Source organism: Physeter macrocephalus, chromosome 11 (assembly GCF_002837175.3).
Source record: "Physeter macrocephalus isolate SW-GA chromosome 11, ASM283717v5, whole genome shotgun sequence".
Taxonomy (NCBI): Eukaryota; Metazoa; Chordata; class Mammalia; order Artiodactyla; family Physeteridae; genus Physeter; species Physeter macrocephalus.
The window spans coordinates 88152760-88177552 of record NC_041224.1 but is presented as its reverse complement, the minus strand read 5'-3'; the positions used below and the strand labels follow the sequence as shown (position 1 = coordinate 88177552).

Below are 24793 nucleotides of genomic sequence, written 5' to 3'. Positions count from 1 at the left end.
AAAACTAAGTAATGTTCATTAAGAAACTTTAATTTTGGCTTTTCAGGTTGCAAAAATAGTGTAACCTCAAGATTAAAGAAAAAAAAGCATATCATACAACCTTGCTATCCTTGCTGCTATTAACTGGACTAGGGCTGTGGACATTGGCTCCTGGTCAGAGATCTACAATGTGGTCTTGTATAAGAGCTCTGCTGAACAAAGACCCCCCCCTCACACCCAATATCACATAGCAAATGTCAAAAACAAACAGATACTCTTTTTGAGGGCATTTGAACTTGAGATATAAGAGAAATAGTTTGGTAGTAATAGGAATAGTAGAAGTAAAGTTAAAGAGTATTCAAATCTCCTTAAAAGCAGAGTACCAGAGTTGGGACTGAGAGGTTAACATTGTTTGATGATGACAGTACAACTTAATGTCTTATACTTTAAGACTTTCCAGTTCTGGAACTGTGATGTTCCTATAAGCCATGCTATTATCTTTCAATAAATCACCATTATTTAACATGGCTTGAAACTTAAAAGAGTATAACTTATAATTTGTTCCTACTTTTTCACTCTTCTATATAAACAGCTTCATGCATATAATTTTAATCTTCGGTTAAATTATTTCCATAGTATAAACTCCCAGATGTGGTCTTAATGGTTTCAAGAAATAAACATTATGGTTTTTGCTACCTATGTTGCCATTTTACTTTCCAAAACTATTGTAGGAATTTATCAGCAAGATTTGAATACAGTCTTAGGTATTGATTTTGTATTTATGCTAATTTTATAGGTATACAATTGTACCTCAAAACTTTCTTAGTTTGTATTTCTTTGATTTATATCCAATATTGCTGAGAAAATTTTGATGAACTTTGTGCAGACCCCCTAGTCCACATGTCCTATGGACCAGCAGACACAACTTCAAAGCTGCAAGCTGATGACATTTGAGTCAGCAATGTGTAGATCTTAGATTGAATTCTAGTATTTGTGCATTTGAAAACAAAGACTTGATTAAATATAGACCACAATGTGAGACTGACAGGCTTCTGCTTGGACTAGACATGATCTCATCATCAGTGCTTCAACAAAAGACCACTATTCATTGCATTAATTTTGATGTGAGGATTGGCTTTTATTCTCTTTCCTTTTGGTCTTAACTAACAGGAATAATCAAAATGAAATGACTGATCTCAAAAATTTTGGGGTCCCCAGATTGATTTTCCACTTGAACTCATGTATAATTGCCAAACCAATGCTTTCATATACTTCTTCTATCATACAGCTGTCACTTTTAATAGGATGTCTTCAGATTTCATTGTGGTCCTGAAATTACCTGCTCTGAATAAAGAAAAACTCTTCTGATTTTCTTTTGATGGTTTTGATAACTAAGAACTTCCAACAAGGAAGGGCAAACAGACAGAAAGCACCAGTTAATACCTGCTTTTGGATCCACTCTCTGGTTTCTCAAGATAATCTGTACCAAAGTAAAAGAGGTACTGTGGAGGGATTCAGCCAAGATGGTGAACTGAGTAGAATCGTTTTACCGCATTCAACATACAGAAATGCTAGATTAAAAAATAATTTTAAAAAATTTATACCCAAGTTCAAAATTGGGAAAAAAAAATTCTCCAGAAACCTATAGACATAGAGGGGAGAAGGAGTTGACACTTTGGTGCCTGTAGAAGGAACCAAACTGACCTATGCCTTTGGGTTGGACAAATCTAGGCATGGAATCTGAGGCTGCTGGTCCTGCACCTGCAAGGAGCTGTGAAATTACTACACTGTCCAAGAATGGGGACCAGGAAAGCCCAAGGCCCAAAGTTCTTGCAAATGTGAGCCAACTAGCCATGGATGAAAACAGGATGACATGCAAGTGATGGAGACCTCAGGGACTACTCAGAGTGAGAGTTACCCTAAATTTGGACTGCCCAAATCAAGAAACAAACATAAAAATGTGTGAAAACCATAGTACTCAGGCATAAGTAAAAGTGAAACTATCCCATAGGGAGGCTTCCATTACCCTGGTACTCATGGGACACCATGTAATTCTAGCTGAAGAGAAACTCTGAGGCAAAAAATAAAAGTTTGAAAAGAGCACATTGATGTTTGAGCTGGATTTAAAAAACAAATTAATACCCAGATATCTGTTATTGAACAGACTTTTTCATATATACAAATACTAAGAGAGTTTATTATCCATAGGCACTTGATGAAAGAACTACCAAAGAATGTACTTCAGCAAGAAGAATGAATACAGAAGGAGGAGTGGACCTGGAGAAGCACTGAACTTGGGAAAAATCACAACTGAATTTTTAAAAGTGTGTATCTTTCAATTTTGCCTTGGGAAATACATTTCTATTCAATGTCAAATATAATGTTGAAAGAAAAATTCTTGCTTCTGCAAATTTTTCCAGTAGACACTGAAGTTATAGCTGTCATCAGATGGATCAAAAACATTTGATTTTCTTAACATAATGCCCAGACTTGTACCACAAGAATCACAAACTCTTAAAAATGAAAATTGTACATTCAACAGTCATAATTAAGCCTATAGCTAGGGGCTGAGAAAAAAAGAAGCGTCATCTTTCAATTTGGATTTAACTGTTATAAATTCCAGTAAGTGTTAATACCTAAAGTGAGATGGAATCCCCAGTATTAATCAAGAATAAATGACATCAATCTTTAAGCATCCTAAACTTGGTCTGAGGTGAGTCTATCCTTTGAATTTTTGTAACCTTTCAACTTCTTTCTTGAATTAAAGGGTTTGAAGAAGACTACAATACTTATTACTGTAAACCTATATTTCTGTGGTTGTAACGGGCATATTAGCAGTTCTGAGGCTGACCTCAACTTTTAAATACGTTACCATTTGATATCTCATTTTGAACATGTTATTTTCTACTTGCTTCTGCCATTAGTATTTTTCTTTGTATGAGGTCACGTGAGTTAATTCAAGGTGAAAAGAGTTGCACAAATGAATTTTAGCCATTTCATGTGAGGCATGGAGCATTTATTCAAATAGTTTAGTAAATTTTAGTTGACTTAAGAAACATAGTGTCCTATTTGCCTGGTGCTGCAGTTTTTAATCATGACATTTCCCAGGATGTTGATGAGGAAGTATGAGTGTAAGACATGGTACCTATATATATGGAATATACAATCTGCTGGGGAGATGAGAAGTGGGAAAATGAATGAAGTCAGTTTACAGGTTTCTCTACTGACAGACTTGAGCAGTTGGATTTGATCTGATAGGGAATGGAGACCTGTTGACTTTCCAGATAAGCAAGTGATGTGCCAAAAATAATATTTCAGAATGATATAAGTATAAATCCAAACATTATTTTATGATCTTCACAATTACTGCCAGTTTTTTACGATCCATATCAAGGTCATCTACCTATTGTGAGAATTAACTTCAGTAGATATTTAGACTAAAAACTGGAATCAGCCTGTCATTCAGCATGATTGTGGTCTGCCTTCCTCACCATCTGTTAACGTGCCCTTTGTAATGCAAATTTTAACATTTCCTTATCTAAAACATAATTAGATAGATAACATTGCTGTCAAATTATAAAATCTAATATAAATTTACACTATAGTCATCTTTTTTGGCTAAAATCTACATTTTTGGCATCATAAACACTCTCTCTTTATGGCTTCTTCATGACACAACACCATCTTGTTTTTCTTTTTTAATTATAAAAATAATACGAGGAAAATATCATTGTGATCTAGTTGTGGGGAAGGACTTTTTAAACAAATACACCAAGTGCAATCCACAAGGCAAAAAATCGGGGCTATGTATGGCTGTATATATTATTCACTGCACAACTCCAGGGGGACCATGTACACAGATCTTCATGTGAATTCCTCTCCCAGAGTTGTATAATGTGGTAGGTGAAAAATTGATGGATTTCTTTCTTTTTTTTTTTAATATTTATTTATTTTTTTTTTTATTTTTGGCTGTGTTGGGTCTTCGTTTCTGTGTGAGGGCTTTCTCTAGTTGCGGCAAGCGGGGGCCACTCTTGATCGCGGTGCGCGGGCCTCTCACTATCGCGGCCTCTCTTGTTGCGGAGCACAGGCTCCAGACACGCAGGCTCAGTAGTTGTGGCTCACGGGCCTAGTTGCTCCGCGGCATGTGGGATCTTCCCAGACCAGGGCTCAAACCCGTGTCCCCTGCATTGGCAGGCAGATTCTCAACCACTGTGCCACCAGGGAAGCCCGAAAAATGGATGGATTTCTTGAAACAAACTATAAACAAACTTAAGATGGAGGACAGAGTGAGAGACAATATTTTCAATGTTTAAAAGCAAGTAAGAATTAATATCTAGAATAGCACGTCCAATAGTAATATAATATGAGCCACGAATGTGAGCCACTTACGTAATTTTAATTTTTCTAACAGCCACATTATGAAAAGTAGAAATGAACAGGTAAAATTAATTTTAACAATATATTTTGTCTAACACAGTTTATCTAAAATACTTTCATTTCAACATATAATCAACACAAAATTATTAATGAGATATTTTACATTGTTTTTGTATGAGTCTGAAATTTGGTGTGTAATTTTACACTATTACATGTCAATTTTTGTGCTTATAGCAACATAACGTGGTGAGAGAAAAAAATAACACGATGAGTTCTACAACATAATACCATTTATTTACATTCAAACACACAATTCCAAAAAACCCCACATATTTTACAGGAATATATACATATTTAAGGAAATATGATTAGAGTGGATGTCTGGGGTAGGGGGAGAAACTGGGATCAGGAATAAAAATGGAAAAATGTAATACTGTTCACGGTAAAAAGTTCACAATACAAAAGTTCTCACTCTAAATTCCCAAAACCTCTTCTACTGATTCCTTTTTTGGGGGGTTCTCTTTTTTTCTTACAGTTTGGAGGAGAGTTTTCACCATTTCTGCTCACCATTTTATTCTCTAAGAGAGCCTGATCTGACTTCAGTTGTCTTCTCTATGCCAAATCCTCCTACATCTATATCTCCAACCAAATCCTCTTGTACTACCTAGTCTTCTCACTTCCTACTGCACATTTTCACCATCAGCTAAACTCAGCGCCATGAGCATTATCTTCACCTCCAACCTAGATACTGCTCTTTCTAAGATTTCTTGCTTCTACCACCATCATTCCTTCAGTCTCTAACAGGAACATTTATAGTCATCTTTGACTCTCTCCTCTCCTTTTCCTTAATATCTAGTCAGTTATCAAGACTTACTGCTTTTACTTGGAACATCATTGCTATCTTATTCTCATTGCCACCCTCTAAACCTGGAGAACTCACCAACAGTCATTAGATTTTTTTAAAGATGATTTTTTAAGAGTAGTTTTAGGTTCACAGCAAAATTGAGAGGAAGATACAGAGATTTCCCATATACCCTCTGATTCCACATATACATAGCCTCCCCCATTATCAATATCCCCTACCAGAGTGGTATGTTTTTTATAATTGATGAACCTATAATGACACATCATAATCACTTAAAGTCCATAGTTTATATTAGGATTCACTCAGTGGTGTACATTTTATACATTTGGGTGAGTGCATAATGACATGTATTCATTATTATAGTATTATGCAAGAGTATTTTCACTGGCTTAAAAATCCTCTGTGCTCTACCTATTCACCCTCCACCCACCACCTTTAGATTTTCATTCCTCTGGTCCATTTGCAAATTGCCAAATCTCTCTGTAGCACTATTTTCATCACATTGCTACCTTGCTCAAAACTTCCAGTGGTGCCAATAATGAGGTTTCATTGTCTTTAGGCTGCTCAGCATTTATTTCTTTTACACCTCAACTCCCTTTGGGGAATTATCTCTTCCCATTGGATATAGTTTGGAAAAACTGTTAATCTCGTACTCATCTTCAGCTATGAGAAGGGAATGTGACCCAAGCTAGGGCTTTGGACCAGTCTATCCCTCTATTTGAATCATTAGCAGTGTGATAAAGAGATCAAACATGGTTGGGTATTCATTCACACTAGCATGGTGCTCGGCCTGCTTTAAGACCACTGTTTTGTTTCCTGCATTTTAGCCCTTGGAGGCCATCTTGCTTTCTAATGTTTCCAAACCTGGTTTTCTAGCTTTCCCATTGATTCTGGGAACTCCTGGTATTTTTCCTATGAACTCCTCTCTTGAAGTTTGCAAGAGTTGGATTCTGACACTTGCAGGCAGAACCTGACTGATCCCTTCTCTATTATATAAAGTATATAAACTTCCTTCCTGGTTTCATATTCTCCATGATCCCACCTCAGCCTATTTTGTCTTACTCACCAAATCCTTAGCCAGGTCAGTCACTTCCTGATACTGGAAAATGCCATGTTAGTCCTGCTTTCATGCTTTATGACATCCTGAAATGACCTATTCTCTTTCATGCATCTATATCCATTTACTGATTCTTCAAGGTTCTGCTCAGGATTTGTTTTCTCTATGAAAACAAATATTATGCTCTATATTGTTTTCCACTATCTTTGAAATCCATTAATACTTAGTTATTAATTTTCTAGTTGGAATAAAAATAATTTTGCATTTGCAGGGACATTTGATGGACCAATCTTCTACTCTCTCCCCAATTTTTTTGACTGAGAACCTATTGCCTAATTCATCGTTGGGCAACTGTAATTAAGAAGTCTCTCTTATGTGGAACTGAAATTTCTCATCCTATAACCCATTAATTCCTTTGCTCATTTCAGCTTGATATTGCAAACTAAGACTATGTTGAATATAGATTCTGTGCTTTAGCTAGTGGCTAGTCCTTCCATCTTTGTGTCATCTGAGAACTTGGCAAGGCTGCCTTCAATGTCTATATCTAGGTTGTTGATAAAAATATGAAAGAGAACAGGGCTAAAGACTAGCACTCTATTGGATACATATGTCCAGATATATGACTATGATATTTAACTATGAATCACTTAATAATCTGCATTTCATAAATTTTCCAAAATGATTTTGTGAGAAACTTTGTGAAAAGTTTTGCTGAAATCAAAATACCCTAAGTCTGTGATATTCCCCTGAGCTACTAATCTAGTTAGCCTACCAAAAAGAAAATAGATTATTTTGTCATGGTTTGTTCTTAGTGAAGCCATGTAGGCTGCTGATAATCACCACGTGCCTTTTTAAATGTTCACAAACCAAATGTTTAATAATCCATTCTAGACTTTTACTGATCAGTCTCTAGCTTTGTGGTTTGCAATTTCCAGAAGCTATTCTTTACTCCTTTCTGGAAAGCAGAATCCTTGACCATTTTCAGCCTTCTGCCACCTCTCATCTTCTCTGTGAAATCTTAAGGTTGTTGATAATAGACTGTGAGAACTAAACATTTTTATTCCTCCCTTTGGTGCATGCTTTGTCTGGGTGCAGGCATCAGAACGACTTTAAGACAATTAAATTTTCTCTGACTCTTTACTAACCTCAGGCTGTAATACACTGACCACCTCTTTTTTCCCTTGATTTGCACTTTAGTATGTATTTTAACATTATGGAAATGATATATGCTTATCATAAAACTATTCAAATATTACGGAAATTTACAAAGGAAAAATAAAAGTCTCCCCAGTCAATCCTGGTGTTAACTGATTGGAATGTATCCTTCTAGACATCGTTCATGCACTAACAAACATATTCTTATATAATTTTTAGATGAGATCATACCCTTCATACTGTGCTGCAACTTAGTTTATTCACCTAACAATGTATCATTAACACCATTCTATGTGTGTCATAGTTATCTTATTTTTGCAATGGGTACATGGTATTCCTTTGTAAACATTGCAAAAACACACCCTTGTATGTGTGTGTGTGTATATATATATATGACTCTCTTTCTCCACCTCTTTTTCTACATGCTTTCCCTTGAGACTAAAGGAAAACTTCATAGGGAGCTGCCTAGAGAAAATAAGGGGAGGAAGGACTCTACTCTGTCCCAGGGGCTCTGAAGTACACAGTCATGTTGTTATCTTGACATGGCAATTTATGATTTACAATCGCTTTGACATTTCATTTGATCTTCATACAAGTCTGTGAAGTAGATAGGCCAGACAGTTAAATCATCCCATTTTATAAAGTCTCAGAAATATTAAATGTCTTGCTTCATGCCTCACAACTAGTTAGGGGCAGAGTGAGCTTAGAAGCCACATCTTCTGTCTCCTAAATCCTCTGCTTATTATTACAACGTAGACAGCTACCCGCATGTGGGAAGAAAATAGGACTAAGTGAAAAAACCTGTGTAGTGATTCACAGGGACCTCAGGATATGGTTGTCAGGAATGTGCTGCATCAGTCAGCTGGTGTCATGCTGAGCAGTGTTGGTTTGGGGAGTTTTTTTAAATGATGAGAAACAAAGAGAATGAAAGTCTCTCCATGTGTTTCTTAGGTTGATCGATGATTTCTGCTTATGCAGTAGAGACAGTTGTAGTATACATATGAACTTATTATATTCTTATATGTAAGGCTGGGATTATTAACCCTGTCTGCACATTGGAATCACTGCAGAGCTTTAAAAAATAACCACCTTGGGGGCCTCAAACCCTAAATAGTCTGACTCACTTGCCTGGAAGTGGAAAGCTCCTCAGGTGATTTTAATATGCAATCAGGGTTAAGAACCATGGAGTGGGAGGGCAGCCTGAATTGTGAGTTAAGCTTTACTAAGTCTCTGGGAAGTAATTTCTTCCTCCTTCCCTACGAGTTTGCCCCATCAGAAGGGTTTCCAACTCCTTGAATTTTTAGACATCCTTCCAGCATAGGACCACATACATAGATGTTGGTTGATCAACTGGCCTGATAGGTAGAAGGTTCAGCTGTCAGCAAACAGAAGAGACAGGAAACAAAAAGCCTCTATTTTGGGAATGGGGAAAAATAAAATAAAATAAAAAGGAAGTATCACAGAGTGGAAAATCAAGATTTTCTTCCTAAGGGAAATTCCATAAAGTAGTGTGACTTGATCCTTGGAGTAGACAATAGCCAGTAGTGTCAGGAAGAGTCAGGGAGGTTGTTGTGCAATCTTTCCAGGAAAGGGGGCACTTGTCATTCCCAGGGCCTCCACAAGTCCTTAACCCTATGTTCACCTTCAGGGCTAAACAGTAATGCATCCCAGTTCAGCTCCTGCTTATAGTTCTGGAGTCTCAGACCCTGCGGTCAAATCCAGAACCTCAGAATAGGCCCTAGAAAACATGGCATCCATTTAGAGGATATTCATCTTTTAACTAGGAGCCAACACCCTGGAGGATACAGGTTGAGAAGGCTGAAGTCACTTTATACTTATGGTGACCCTTAAAGCAAGTTTGTTATTCTCTTTATCTACACCAGAAATAATCAGGCAACTTTTAGACACTGATCACCCTGGATGAATGGTCACTCACTGATCCCAAGAAGGGAGGTAGCAAGAAAATGACCTAGATTTTACTTCCATAAACATTATAGACTTAAGAAAACATCTTAAAATGTTACATGGTTTATATCACCAAACAGTTACTGTGTATGACTTCTTCTCACATTGGAAAAGAGATACCACTGGGGTATGAAGGCACAAAACACCAAGGAACAAAGGCACTGAATATAAATAGATGGAAAAAAATCTGACAGAAACCAATAGCTCCCAAGATAAAATCAGGATAGATAGAGAGGAGCAAAAATTAAACAGGTAGTTCAATAAAGGAGTGATAATTATCTGTACCCAGGAATTTTAAATACTAGCATGTGGTTAAATATCATATTAAAAGACAAATACAAGTAGGGTAATTAACCATCTCAGTTTTATTGGGACTGTCCTGATTTTAGCACTGAAAATCCCTTGTATTGAGAAAGTACTCAATACTGGGCAAACTGAAAGGGTTGGTCATCCTACGTACAGGTCCATCTTCTTGGAGAATAAATGAATATAAGAAAGTCTGTTAGTTAGGGTCCCATTGTACACTCAAGTTATAATAATTGGAGGAGAGTTTAATAAAGGGACTTTTTTTTTTTTTTTTTTTTTTTGCGGTACGCGGGCCTCTCACTGTTGTGGCCTCTCCCGTTGTGGAGCACAGGCTCCGGACACGCAGGCTCAGCAGCCATGGCTCACAGGCTAGCCGCTCCGCGGCATGTGGGATCTTCCCGCACTGGGGCACGAACCCATGTCCCCTGCATCGGCAGGCGGACTCTCAACCACTGCACCACCAGGGAAGCCCCAAAGGGACTATTTTAAAAGGTGTGGGCATATGACAGGAAAATCACAAGGGAGAGTGTAGTACCCTATGATTGATAACAGCAGGACTCCCTGTACCACTCGAAGGCTTAAAGTGGTGAGTGAGAGAGGATCTGGAGCTAGATGGATGCTAGAGATAGAGGGATATATGGAGAGGGCCACTTGATTGAGGCTGAGATTTTATTTTTATTTATTTATTTTTTATTTATGGCTGTGTTGGGTCTTCGTTTCTGTGCGAGGGCCTTCTCTAGTTGTGGCAAGCGGGGGCCACTCTTCATCACGGTTCGCAGGCCTCTCACTATCGCGGCCTCTCTTGTTGCAGAGCACAGGCTCCAGATGCGCAGGCTCAGTAGTTGTGGCTCACGGGCCCAGTTGCTCCGCGGCATGTGGGATCTTCCCAGACCAGGGCTCGAACCCGTGTCCCCTGCACTGGCAGGCAGATTCTCAACCACTGCCCCACCAGGGAAGCCCGAGGCTGAGATTTGAGATGGAAGGACATAGCTGATGCATCACAATCCTTCAGGGAGTGGGCCAGGGCATAAATATCCTGATGTCTCTCTCCCTCTTCCCTCTGACCTGTGGGTGCTTCCCATTGGCCAAAACCAACCAGAAATTAGAAGGAAGGAAGCTGTTGATCTGCCTCCTGGGGTACAGACCAGGGTGATAAAGAGTGGAGGGTGTATCTGAAGGACAAATAAAACCTATCTGGCACAGAAAGAAAGAATGAATAATTACGTTTATCTCTGAAAAATAAGGTGGATAGTACAATGGTTACTCTCCAAAGATTCAGCTTTGGGGAGAGAAAGGTGAACAGAAGGAATAACAAAATTGACCTTGGGATTCAAAACGGCTGAGAGTCAAAGGCTCCACATTGTTTAGATCAATGCTGTCCAAGAAAATTTTTTGTGATGACAGAAATATTTTATATCTGCCCAATACTGTGGCTGTTGAGCAACTGAAATCCTGGCTAAAGTTACTGAGTATGTGAATTTTAATTTTTATTTAATTCTAATTAATTTAAACTTAAAGAGACACTCATGGCTTCTAGAGACTGTAATGGGTGGTGCAGGTCTATATGTGGAGGTCAACTATGCCAGTGTACTGTTGCAGCTGGATAGAAGCCAAAATGAATTGGATTTCACTGTACTCTCAACCCTGTCCTAACTGCTTTGAAACATTTTACACTGTTGACTATTCCTTCCTTCTTAAACTATTCTTTGTATTTGGCTTTCATGATACTACACTCTTCTGGTTTTCTCCCTGCTTCTCTGTTCATTCCTTCTCATTCTCTTTCGAAGGCTGGTCTTCTTCACTTCCCCCTTAAATATTCCTCAGTATGTGAGGATACTTTGGTCTGGAAGCAACAGAAAATCCAACTCAAAGAAATGTGAAAAATAAGGAGTTCCAGAATCCAGTTGATTTAAGGGTTGCTTAATTCAGTGGCTTAATTAAGTAACTGAAGTCCCAGATTCTTTTCATGTATTTCTTCTTTGCCAACCTTAGTTTGTCAGCTTTGTCTGTAGACTAACTCCTTTCATGGTTTCAAGACAGCCGCTGCAATTCCAGTCATAATGTTCAAAGGAAGAGGATGTATATTTTCCTATAACTCCTTGAAAGCTGTTCCAGAAAACCTAAGCAAACTTCTTACATCTTATTGGCCAGAGTTGCACGTATGCCCATGCCTAAATCTATCCCTGGAAAACTAACCATGATTAGCTCAGTTCAGTGGTTATAAAGATTTGCTGCACATTTGGATCACCTAAAGTTTTTTAAAATCTTGATATGCCCCAATCCAATAAAATTGCAATCTCTGGGGATAGACCTAATAATATATATAAATATATGGCAGCGTTATGGAGATATAATTCACCTATTTAAAGTAAACAATTGAGTGTCCTAGTGGTATATTTACAGAGTTGTGCAACCATCACCACGGTAAGTTTTAGAGCATTTTTGTCACCTCCAAAAACTGTCACTGTCATTCCCCATTCCCCCTAAGACTCCAGTCCTAGGCAATCACTAATCTTTCTATCTCTATAGATCTGTCTATTCTGGACATTTCATATAAATGAAATCATACAATATGTGGCCCTTTGTAACTGGCTTCCTTCACATAGCATAATGTTTTCAAGGTTCGTTCATGTTGTAGCATATATCAGTACTTAATTCCTTTCTATGGTTGAATAATATTCCATTGTATGGTATGCCACATTTTATTTATCTGTTCATCAGTTAATGGACATTTGGGTTGTTTCTGCTTTTTGGCCATTATGTATAATGATTCTATGAACATTTGTGTACAAGTTTTCGTGTGGACATATTTTTCATTTCTCTTGGGTATATACCTAGGAGTAGAATTTCTGGGTCATGTGATAACTCTAGCCTTAACCTTTTGAGGAACTTCCAGACTGTTTTCCAAAGTGTCTGCACCACTTAGAATTTCCATCAGCAGTATATGAGGGCTCCAATTTCTCCACACTCTTAAAAATAATTATCATCAGCCTTTTTTATTATAGTCATCATAGTGGCTGTAAAGTGGTTTTGATTTGCATTTCCCTGATGCCTAATGATATTGAGCATCTTTTCATGCATTTATTGACCATTTTAATATCTTTGGAGAAATGTCTGTTTATATCCGATTTTTCTCATTTTAAAAGTGGGTGGTTTTCTTTTTATTGAGTTGTAAGAGTTCTTTATATATTTCAGTTTTAAAATAAATTTATTTATTTACTTTTGGCTGCATTGGGTCTTTGCTGCTGTGCTCAGGCTTTCTCTAGTTGTGGCGAGTGGGGGCTACTCTTGGTTACGGTGCGCGGGCTTCTTATTGCGGTGGCTTCTCTTGTTGCGGAGCACGGCCTCTAGGCGTGTGGGCTTCCGTAGTTGTGGCTCATGGGCTCTAGAGCACAACAGGCTCAATAGTTGTGGCGCATGGGCTTAGTTGCTCTGCGACATGTGGGATCTTCCTGGACCCAGGGCTCAAACCCGTGTCCCCTGCATTGGCAGGCGGACTCTTAATCACTGCACCAACAGGGAAGTCCCTTTATATATTTTAGATACAAGTTCCTTATCATATACATGATTTGCAAATATTTTCTCCTATATTGTGGGTTGTCTTTTCACTTTCTTGATGATATTCTTTGAAACACAAAGGTTTTTAATCTCTATGAAGTCCAACTTATCTATTTCTTTTGCCACATGTGCTTTGGTGTCATATCTAAGAAACCTTTGCCAAATCTGAGCTCATAAAGATTTATTCCTTTATTTTCTTCTAAGAGTTTTATCATTTTCACTCTTGTAATTATGTCTATGATCCATCTTCAGTTAATTTTTGCATATGGTGTAAGGAAGAGGTCCAATTTAATTCTCTGCATGTGGATATCCAGTTGTCCTGGCACAATTTGTTGAAGAGGCTATTCTTTCCTCAATGAATTGTCTCGTCATCCTATAGCAGATCATTGACTATAAATAAGAGGGTTTATTTCTGGGCTTTCAAGTCTATTCCATTGATCTATATGTCTATTCTTTTACCAGTACCACACTGTCTTGATTACTGTAAATTTGTAGCAAGTTTTGAAATCAGGATGTGAGTCGTCCAACTTTGTTCTTTAACAAAGATTGTTTTGGTGATTCTGGATCCTTACATTTCTATATGAAATTTAGGATCAGCTTGTCAATGGCTGCGAAAAAACCCAACTTTGATTTTGAAAGGGATTGTGTTGCATCTGTAGATCAGTTTGAGGAGAATTGCTTACTCTTAACAATATTAAGTCTTCTATCCATGAACATAAGATGTTTTTCCATTTAGTTAGACCTTTTAAAATCTATTTTAACAATGTTTTATAGTTTTCAGAGTATAAGAACTAGTGCTAGGATGGTGGAGAGTAGGTTGTTGTTGGTCGTAGGATGCTTAGCTTTCCCTAATGCATGTGAGTTGCATGGGGGAGACTAACAAATAAAAACCTAGATTCTCTTCAGACAGAACAAAAGGATATACAGTGAGAAGTAATTCCTTAGGCTTGATTGGTGCCTTGGGAACCACACTGAGGAAGGGGAGGTGGGGCATAGTTTATTTTTCACTTTTCTTGCTCCTACTCTTTTTCAGTTTCTGACTTCTCCAGGGCAGGGAGGGGTGAATGGATGCCAGGTCAATAGGCAAAGGTTGGTGCTATTTGTAGTTTTCTCTTGGCTGAGGAATGCCTTCTGTAATAGCAGGTGACCAAATATTTGTGGGGCACCTTTATGGGTTCTTTGGCAAACCTGTGGTGCATCTCCACACACCTTTCTGTGCCAAAGGTGATCTTCTCTCTGGGTGACCTTTGGTGATCTCCCCTCCCCTTTTCTGTCCTCTTGTTATACATCTCCTCTTTTTGGTGAGGTGGGGGCTGTCACTCAGAGATCAGTTCTCTTAGACAAGTTTCTTTCAGACAGCTCACAGCTGGCTACCTGTAGCCAAGGTGTCCATTTGGCCCAGGGAATTCATGTATTCTTGCCATGCCGAATGGTGGAAGAGCAGTTTGACTAGTTCTGACTCTCTTCCCCTTGTTTTGCTGTCATGGTAGCTCTAACCAGTCTCCTGCCTTCAGCCCTCTCCAGATAGAGAGCAGGCATCAGGCCTAAGTCTCCTGGGACACTTATCAGATTCTCCCAGGACTCCCAGGCTCTGCTCTGATAGTAAACAGCTTGGTGCGGCCTAAGAGTTTCTGTAACTCAGCCAGCATTCATTCAGGGGCTGATATATTAGTCTTTCCTGTCGCAGGCTATCCCAACTTCTGTGAAGATTGTCTTGAAACTCTACATACTTGGCTTGGGGGAGGGTGTAGAGGAGAAGAAGGAAAAGGAATAGTGCCTTTCCTAGCACATATGACCTTGTGTGAATTAGGAAAAGTACCTTACTCCTCAAGATACTTTACTGCCATCTGCTGGAAATTTGGTATAATACTATACAAATCTCCAATGACTGAGGGGTGAATGGTGCCCCCTGCAGTTGTGCAACATACACTTAGCACAGCTGTAGGGAGTGTTCCCAAGAACAAAAACCTCCACATCTTTTGATTCTATGAATTCCTTTTCTAATAAACTTTTTTTTTCTCATATTTAGATTATGTGTGCATAAGGGTTTTATCTTTTCGTAAATCCTGCATAGATGTATCTAGCATCTTTCTTCCCAATGTGGGAGTATTTATTACCCTTTGTTTTCAACTTTATGGCCTTAAATGAAATTCTGAGAAAACAGAAGAATCTCATTTTACTTCTTGTTATTGCCAGCTGTTAGTCAGAATGCAAATGTAACTTCTGCAGAATCCAGAAGGTGACAGCTCTTTTGAAGTACAAAAATCACTTCCCTGTTGTCAAAGGCTTTGTAGTTAATAGATATTGTTTAATAATCATCAGGAGTATGTGGCGTCTATGCTCCGTTAGTTCCCAAACAATGATGAAGACTTTTGCTGACGTATTCCTGGTGCTCATCAGACCAGTTACTCATTCAGTCATCTTGACTGAGGAATGCACTTCCTGTTTCCAAGCACATACCCGCATACCCTAGGTTAACTGTAAAATTGTCCCAGTAGGCCCTTGGCAGAATGCAGCTGCAAATGCTTCAGATCGTTGTCCTCCCAATCCCACTCTATGAGTAAGCTACCCTATCGTAAATTGATCCATTGATTATATGGAGCTGCCTCCCTCCTTTTTTGGTCTCAAGATACCATCTCAGTTTGGTGGGTACTTTTCATTCCCTCCATCCTCCAATAATTACATTCACAGGTACCAGGATTAGAACTTGGAAATCTCATCCTGGGGACTATTATCCAACCCACTACACCAGTGAAAATCACTCATGCTATGGTCCATACTTGTGTTCTGCAATACAAGTGAATGATTTTTTCCACAGACACTTTCCAGCAGACAGTAGGATTCTATTCAGTCAGTGCAAGTGTGGCTTTGACTTTCCACCAATGTCACCATCAATCATGAGGAACACACCCATCACTGCACCCACACTAATAAGGTCATATTAGGTGTCTGGACCTTGCATGATAACAAGCTAAAGGAAATCACAAATAGAAAATCATCTGTCCTTAATACTCTGAGAGGTACAGTCATCAAAATAAATTGAGATGTAAAAAATGTCAGTCTCTGAAAATACAGAGAAATAAGAGGCATGCTAGAAGATTCCTTCCTTGTTAGCTCAATGGTTTTTCCTGATATTGAAATTTTTTAGAGTATTCAAATTTCTCAAAAGCCTCTACTACAAAAATGAAGTAAGAAAAATCTTGTTCTTGTATAACCATAGCTTCTGAACTAGAATGAACCCACCATAATACATCTTTTTCAGATATAGTATCTTTTGGTGAGCATGGAGGCCTTGTTTCTTCTCACTGAGTTGCAGTTGAAAGTGCTTGTCCACCATGCCGTTCATCATGCTGAATGAGGATCTGTACTGGTCTGAACCAGAATCCTGTTAGTCCTTACAGTCCACTAGGATTCCTTCATGAATAACATTCATTGTTTCTTGCTAAATTCCTTCTTTCTGAAGAATATCCTTTGTGTTCAAATATACACAAAGAGGGACTCCCCTGGTGGCTCAGTGGTTAAGAATCCGCCTGCCAATGCAGGGTACACGGGTTCGAGCCCTGGACTGGGAAGATCCCACATGCTGCAGAGCAACTAAGCCCGTGCGCCACAACTACTGAGCCTGTGCTCTAGAGCCCGTGTGCCACAACTACTGAAGCCCACGCGCCTAGAGCCTGTGCTCCACAACGAGAGAAGCCACCGCAATGAGAAGCCCACGCGCACCTCAACTAGAGAAAGCCCACGCGCAGCAACGAAGACCCAACGCAGCCAATAAATAAATAAATAAAATTTTAAAAATATATATATATACACAAAGATACAGGGAACTCTCACAAAGCCATCACCAAGATTCTAGAATTATCAATATTTTGTTACACTTATGTAACCTATCTATTCTGTCTCTTTTTCTTTGCTGAGATATTTTAAAGAAAATCCTAGACATCATGCCATTTTATCCCTACATACTTTGGTATGCATATCTAAAAATCAGAGACATTTTCTTACATACAGTACACAAGACTAGTATCATGGCCAATAATAATTCTTCAGTATCATCTAATACCCAGTGTATATTCAAATTTCCCTGAGTGTCTCAAAAATGTCTTTTTGTGGTTTTGGTTTGTTTAAACCAGGATCCAAATAAGACCCAGACACTAAATTAGATTGTTGTGTCTTTTCAATCTCCTTTAGTACAGGCTTTCTCAACAGTGGCACTATTCTTTTTTTTTTTTTTTTTTGGCGGTATGCGGGCCTCTCACTGTTGTGGCATCTCCCGTTGCGGAGCACAGGCTCCGGACGCGCAGGCTCAGTGGCCATGGCTCACGGGCCCAGCCGCTCCGCGGCACGTGGGATCTTCCCGGACCGGGGCACGAACCCGTGTGCCCTGCATTGGCAGGCAGACTCTCAACCACTGTGCCACCAGGGAAGCCCAACAGTGGCACTATTGACATTTCGAACCAGATAATTCTTGTAGGGGTGGGAGTAGGGTCTGTCCTGTGCATTGTAAGATGTATAGCAGCATCCTTGGCCTCTACTCCCTAGATCCCAGTACCGCTGCTCACATTGTGACAATCAAAAATGTCTCCAGACATTGTTAAATGTCCCCCTGAGGATAAAATCATCTCTAGTTGAGAAAACTGATTTAGTACAGTCCTCCTTCTTTTTTTAAAATATGACATTGACTTACAGAATAAATTAGATGAGTTGTCTTGTACAATGTCCCACATTCTGAATTTGCCTGCTCCCTCATGGGATCATCTAACTTATTCCTCTATCACTTATTCCTGTCACTGGAAACTAGGTTAAGGGAGGCAAAGTTAGGCTCAATACTTTTGACAAAAATACTTCAGAGTTGGTGCCATATTCTGGACTTCATATTGTATCAAATCAAGAGGCCTAGCATGTCTGATTGTATCATTATTAGTGATGCTAAGATTGACAGTAGGTTCAGATGGTGACAGTCTCATCCCTTCCTTGTTCTCCATCAACCTTCTATCTAGTGGTTTCATCCACTGATGAGCTTTGCCTGTATCAACTATTTGATTAGGCTGAAAATTGGAGATTTTCTTATTCTATTTTTGCTTTATATTTATTAACTGAAGTTCTTTTGTGAAGAAAATTCTCTCATCAACCATTTGGTTATTCTGAGGCATAGCTCCTTCAGGAAAGGCAGGATAAATCCTTAATTATTTTTAATTGCCAATTTTCAAAATAAACATTTGTAACCTAGTTTTCAATAATGACCAACATGTGCAAATGGTGTGTGCTTGCTTTCTCTTGTTTGCTTTTTGATTCTGTAAAATTATGAACTTGGGGATTTTCATATATTTAATGTGTCTTAATCTAATAGTCAGTATTCTATTTGATGCTCACTTTTTCTCCTATATTTGGCCAATGGGAGCTTCTTCATGTTTTTAATTTTATTTTTCCCAAATAAGAAAGTTTAGTAGTTCTTTCAATGAGGGTCTGGGTAGTAAATTGCCCTGGTCTTTAAATGTCTCAAGAAGTCTTTATTTTGACTTCATTATTAATTAAGGTTACATAGATTACGTTACCATTATTTTTCCTCAGTACTTTGAAGATATTAATCTACTGCTTTCTGAAATCTACTGTTTTGACGAGGAGTCTAATATCTCTCAGGTGACATTCTCTTTTAGGTATTTTCTTTTTTTCTCTCTGGTAGTTTTTTTAAAAAATAAATAATACATTTTATTTTTTCAAGTATTTTAGATTTATAGTGGAAAGTACAGAGAGTTCACATATATCCCCTGTCCCCACCCACCCACATCCTCTCCTACTATTGGTATCCTACACCATGTGGTTTATTTGTTGCAATCTATGAACCACAACATCATTATCACAGAAAGACCATGGCTTACATTAGGTTTCACTCTCAGTGTTGTACATTTTATAGGCTTTGGCAAATGTATCCACCATTGTAATATCATACAGAATAGTTTCACTGTCCTAAAATCCTCTGTGCTCTGCCTATGCACCCCTCCTTCCTCCCTAACCCCTGTAACCACTGATCTTTTTACTGTCTCCATCTTTTTTTACTGTTTTACCTTTTCAAACCTTATCATACGGTTTGAATTACACAGTATGTAGCCTTTTCAGATTGGTTTCTTCCACTTTGTAATATGTACTTAAGGCTCTCCATGTCTTTCCATAGCCTGATAGCTCATTTCTTTCTAGCACTGAATAATATGCCATTGTGTAGATGTACTACAGTTTACTTATCCATTCACCTACTGAAGGACATCTTGGTTGATGCCAAATTTTGACAGCTATGAATAAAGCTGCTATAAAAATCTGCATGTAGATTTTTTGTGGACATGTTTTCAGCGTCTCTGAGTAGATACCAAGGAGTGTGATTGCTGTATTGCATGGTAGGACTATGTTTTGTTTTGTAAAAAACTGCCAAACCGTCTTCTAAAATGGCTATACCCTTTTGCATTTCCAACAGCAGTGACTGAGAATTCCTGTTGCTCCATATCCTTGTCAGCATTTGGTGTTGTCAGTGTTTTGGATTTTGCCCATTCTAATAGGTGTGTAGTACTTTCTCATTGTAGTTTTAATTTGCAATTCCCTAATGACATAACTTGTTTAGCGTGTTTTCATATGCTTACTTGCCATCTGTATTTCTTCTTTGGTGAGGTATCTGTTCAGGTCTTTCGCTCATTCTTTATTTTGATTGTTCATTTTCCTAATGTTGAGTTTTAAGTGTTTCTTGTATACTTTGGATAACAGTTCTTTATCAGATATGTCTTTTGCAAATATTTTTCCCCCATTCTGTGGATTGTTTTCTCATACTCTTGACATTGTCTTCCTTTTTCTTTCTTTAAACTAAATGCCTGCCCTTCATAGTGTTTATTTTTTCCCCACATTTATTGAGATATAATTGACATATATCATTGTGTAAGTTTAAGGTGTACAATGTGATAATTTGATACATGTATATATTGTGAAACAATTACCACAGTAAGATTAGTTAACATATTCATCACCTCACATATTTACAATTTTATTTTTTTGTGGTGAGAACTTTTAAGATCTACTATTCTCTTAGCAACTTTCAAGTATTAATACAGTATGGTTAACTATAGTTACCCTGCTGAATGTTAGATCCCCAGAACTTACTCATCTTATAACTGGAAGTTGTACCCTTTGACCAACATCTCCCTATTTCCCCCATCCTCCAGCCCCTGGCAACCACTATTCTATTCTCTGCTTCTATGGGTTTGGCTTTTTTTTTTTTTTTGATAGGTAAGAAGTAGATTTATTAATATAGGATGCTCATGAAGGATACAAGCGGGCAGGCAAGAGGGCTCTGCCCCAAGAACTAAGTGGGCTACATTTTTACAAACAAAGGAAAAGTGTGGAGGGAGAGAAGACTATCTTCTCTTCCTTTGTAAAGATGTTGCAGGAAAATGGGGCATGAGAGAATGGTCATGTCCCAGGTCTTGGGCAAGTTCCTGGGATGGGCCACCAAGTGAGGGTCCTTGGCTTGGCACAAGAAAGAATTCAAGAGTGAGCAGGTAAAGTAAAAGCAGGTTTATTGAGAGAGATACACATTCCATAGGCAGAATGTGGTCTGTCTCAGAAGGCAAGAGCAACCTGGCTTTTTTTTTTTTTAAGGTTCCACATATAAGTGAGATCTACAGTATTTGTCTTTCCCTGTCTGACTTGTTTCACTTAGCATAATGCCCTCATGGTCCACCCATGTTGTTGCAAACAGCAGGATTTCCTCTTTTTGTGGCTAAACAATATTCCAATATGTGTGTGTGTGTGTGTGTGTGTGTGTGTGTGTATCACAACTTCTTTATTCATTCATCTGTTGATGGACAGAGGTTGTTTCTATGTCTTGGCTATTGTGAATAATGATTCAACAAACATGGTAGTGCAGATATCATTTGAGATAGTGACATTGTCTTTTGCAGAGCAGATGTTTTTAATTTTAATGAAACCTAGCTTATCAATTGTTTCTTTCCTGAATCATGCCTGTGGTATTGTATCTAAAAGGTCATTGCCATAGTGCTCCAGCTATTCATCCCTCCTGCCATGGATCTCTTTTTATATGTATTTTTCTACTTAAGGTTCTTACAACTTGCAGGTAGATCTTACACTCATGAATGGCACAGGTCTGGATTTCTGATTTCTTTTGATTCATGGCATAGGCTCATAGCAGGATTCCTTGATACTTCCACTGAAGTCCACAGTACTTTAAATTTACTTCATGGGCAGCCCTTTTTGGCTCCTGGCATTATGTAGGGACTTAGGCTTCAGCTCCTTTTCTTGTATTAATATTATGACCTTATTTTAAAAGTTTGTATTTATTTATTTATTTTAAAATAGTTTTTATTTAAAAATTGTGGTAAAAATACACAAAATTTTACTATCTTAATTTTTTTTAATTTAAAAAATTTATTTAATTTATTTTTATTTTTGGCTGCATTGGGTCTTCATTGCTGCGTGCGGGTTTTCTCTAGTGCGGCGAGTGGGGGCTACTCTTTGTTGCGTGCGCGGGCTTCTCATTGCGGTGGCTTCTCTTGTTGCGGAGCATGGGCTCTAGGCGCGCAGGCTTCAGTAGCTGTGGCATGTGGTCTCAGCAGTTGTGGCTCGCAGGCTCTAAAGCACAGGCTCAGTAGTTGTGGCACACGGGCTCAGCTGCTCCGCGGCAGGTGGAATCTTCCCGGACCAGGGCTGGAACCCGTGTCCCCTGCATTGGCAGGCAGATTCTTAACCACTGCACCACCAGGGAAGACCTGTCTTAACCATTTTTAAGTGTACAGTTCAGTGGCATTAACTATGTTCACATTGTTGTGCTACCACCACCACCATCCATCTCTAAAACTTTTATCTTCCCAAAGTGAAATTCCATCCCATTAAACAATAACTCCCCATTTTCCTCTCCCCTAAGCCCCTGGAAGTGACCATTTTACTTTCTGTCTCCATGAATTTGACTATTTTAAGTACCTCAAATAAGGGATCATACTGTATTATGTTTTGGTGACTGGCTTATTTCACTTAGCGTAATGTCCTCAAGGTTCGTCCATGTTGCAGCATGTGTCAGAATTTCCTTTCTTTCCAAGGCTGAATTACATTCTATGTATGTATATATCACATTTTGTTTATCCATTCATCCCTCAATGGACACTTGGGTTGCTTCCACCTTTCAGCCATTGTGAATAATGCTGCTATGAGCATTCTAGGCGCGCAGGCTTCAGTAGCTGTGGCATGTGGTCTCAGCAGTTGTGGCTCGCAGGCTCTAAAGCACAGGCTCAGTAGTTGTGGCACACGGGCTCAGCTGCTCCGCGGCAGGTGGAATCTTCCCGGACCAGGGCTGGAACCCGTGTCCCCTGCATTGGCAGGCAGATTCTTAACCACTGCACCACCAGGGAAGACCTGTCTTAACCATTTTTAAGTGTACAGTTCAGTGGCATTAACTATGTTCACATTGTTGTGCTACCACCACCACCATCCATCTCTAAAACTTTTATCTTCCCAAAGTGAAATTCCATCCCATTAAACAATAACTCCCCATTTTCCTCTCCCCTAAGCCCCTGGAAGTGACCATTTTACTTTCTGTCTCCATGAATTTGACTATTTTAAGTACCTCAAATAAGGGATCATACTGTATTATGTTTTGGTGACTGGCTTATTTCACTTAGCGTAATGTCCTCAAGGTTCGTCCATGTTGCAGCATGTGTCAGAATTTCCTTTCTTTCCAAGGCTGAATTACATTCTATGTATGTATATATCACATTTTGTTTATCCATTCATCCCTCAATGGACACTTGGGTTGCTTCCACCTTTCAGCCATTGTGAATAATGCTGCTATGAGCATTGGTTTACAATTAGCTCCCTGATCTCTATGACTTAAGACTTAGTGTCCTTTCCTCATAGATGAATTTAAACTCTATCTCTCAGCCCCAAAGGCCTATTTCCAACTTCAAAACCCCTCTAAGTGATGTAGCTTCTGTTCCCACTTGTCAGGGCCACTGGGTACAGTTGTATAGATTATATCCTACACAAGGGCACCTGGGCAAGGTGGTGCATTGGGGTGAAATCATGCTTGAACTCCACTCACCAAGTCCTGCAGCCATGAGGGTGAATCTACTCAGAGGGTGGTCCATTTTCTGATTTATGAAAAGACACCTAAAGCATTAGCTGCCTTGGCTCTCACTTGCCTCTTCTCATGGCTTTTAGTTTCTGCATCAGTTTTAGCATCCAGAGATTTCCCTCTCTTGCTTTTGAACTTATTTATGTATTGCATTTAATTTTTTGTTTTGTTATGTGTGTTTTATTTCTATACTTTTGGAATGGGAGGAAAGATCTTTTCATTGACTGAAAGTTATGACCTTTACTGTTATTTTAAAATAATGCATTTCTTCTGTATACTCCTTATTCTTCCAAATTTAAATGGGGGGAGGATTACAATAAAAGAAACAGGAACAGTTAAATTCTAACCTATTAAGAGCAAAAAGATAAAGTGTCAAGTAATGAAGTGTGGATGTAATGCTAGGAACACATTTGTGCTAAGGGGAGATACTGAAAATAAAACCTAGCTGCCTATTTCAAATATCAAGGGAAGTATGATGGGCTGTATTTAGGGCATATTACTGGTAATTGATATGTACTCAAAATATTTGTTATTCTTTAATTTTCCCATACAAACAAAAGGATAAACCCCTCTTATCCCCATAACATTCCTGATTTATACAAAGTAACTGTCCCTGCCTTCCCTTGTTATAACACCTAGCAGGTAGCAATGGAAGATGTTCTCTGTTCAGTCTCACTGGCTCTATTCACAGTGGAAGTTGAAGGTTTTGCACTGTAGGCAATGATTCTCCCTCTGTGCTTTCCTTTACACAATGACCTAGAAAAACAGAGACTTGAATGTTGCTTAACTTGTTTGAATGGGATGTGAATGTAGAAGCCACAGCTTTAGGATTCTGAACCTGCAAGTGAGGTCAGACCTCAGAAGTCATCAAATCCTAGTTTTGAAGCCAATGGAGTAGCCTAGAATTTTTTTGTGTTTTCTCTTCTTGCTGACCACAGAGCATAAGCAGATAACTTATGGCTGTGAAAGCTCCCTAGAGACCTGGTGGCAGAGGTATATACCTGAATCATATGAGAAAAAAAGTCTAGTCTCCCCAGCCAACAAAAGATGCCCTCACTTTTCAATGGCGCCTTATTCAACCTTTAGATAAGGCACCTACATTCAATTTTGCTTAAGGTGGGTAATTTCAGAGCAGCCAAAGCAGGAGTGAAGTTAACTTGATGAATCTTAAAACAACAGTCTATGGGAAACCCATACTCGTGCTCACAGTGGGGTAACAGAAGTTAGATTTGCCTGAGATGGATGTAATCAGAAAGAAAAGAACTAATCAAGAAAGAAGAATGGGGGACTTCTCTGGTGGTGCAGTGGTTAAGAATCCTCCTGCCAATGCAGGGGACACGGGTTCGATCCCTGGTCCGGGAAGATCCCACATGCCGCGGAGCAACTAAGCCTGTGTGCCACAATTACT

The 24793-nt window shown here is 38.8% G+C and overlaps 1 long non-coding RNA gene across 1 annotated transcript in view; it reads right to left on the bottom strand.

Moving 5' to 3' along the window:
* Nucleotides 1–3951: 3951 nt before the first annotated feature.
* Nucleotides 3952–24793, bottom strand: part of LOC112062091 (uncharacterized) — a 50159-nt gene continuing 29317 nt past the window's right edge. Inside the window, exon 3 of the long non-coding RNA XR_002890553.3 lies at nucleotides 3952–4247. This is a non-coding gene — a long non-coding RNA (uncharacterized lncRNA). The remainder of the gene's footprint in view (nucleotides 4248–24793) is intronic.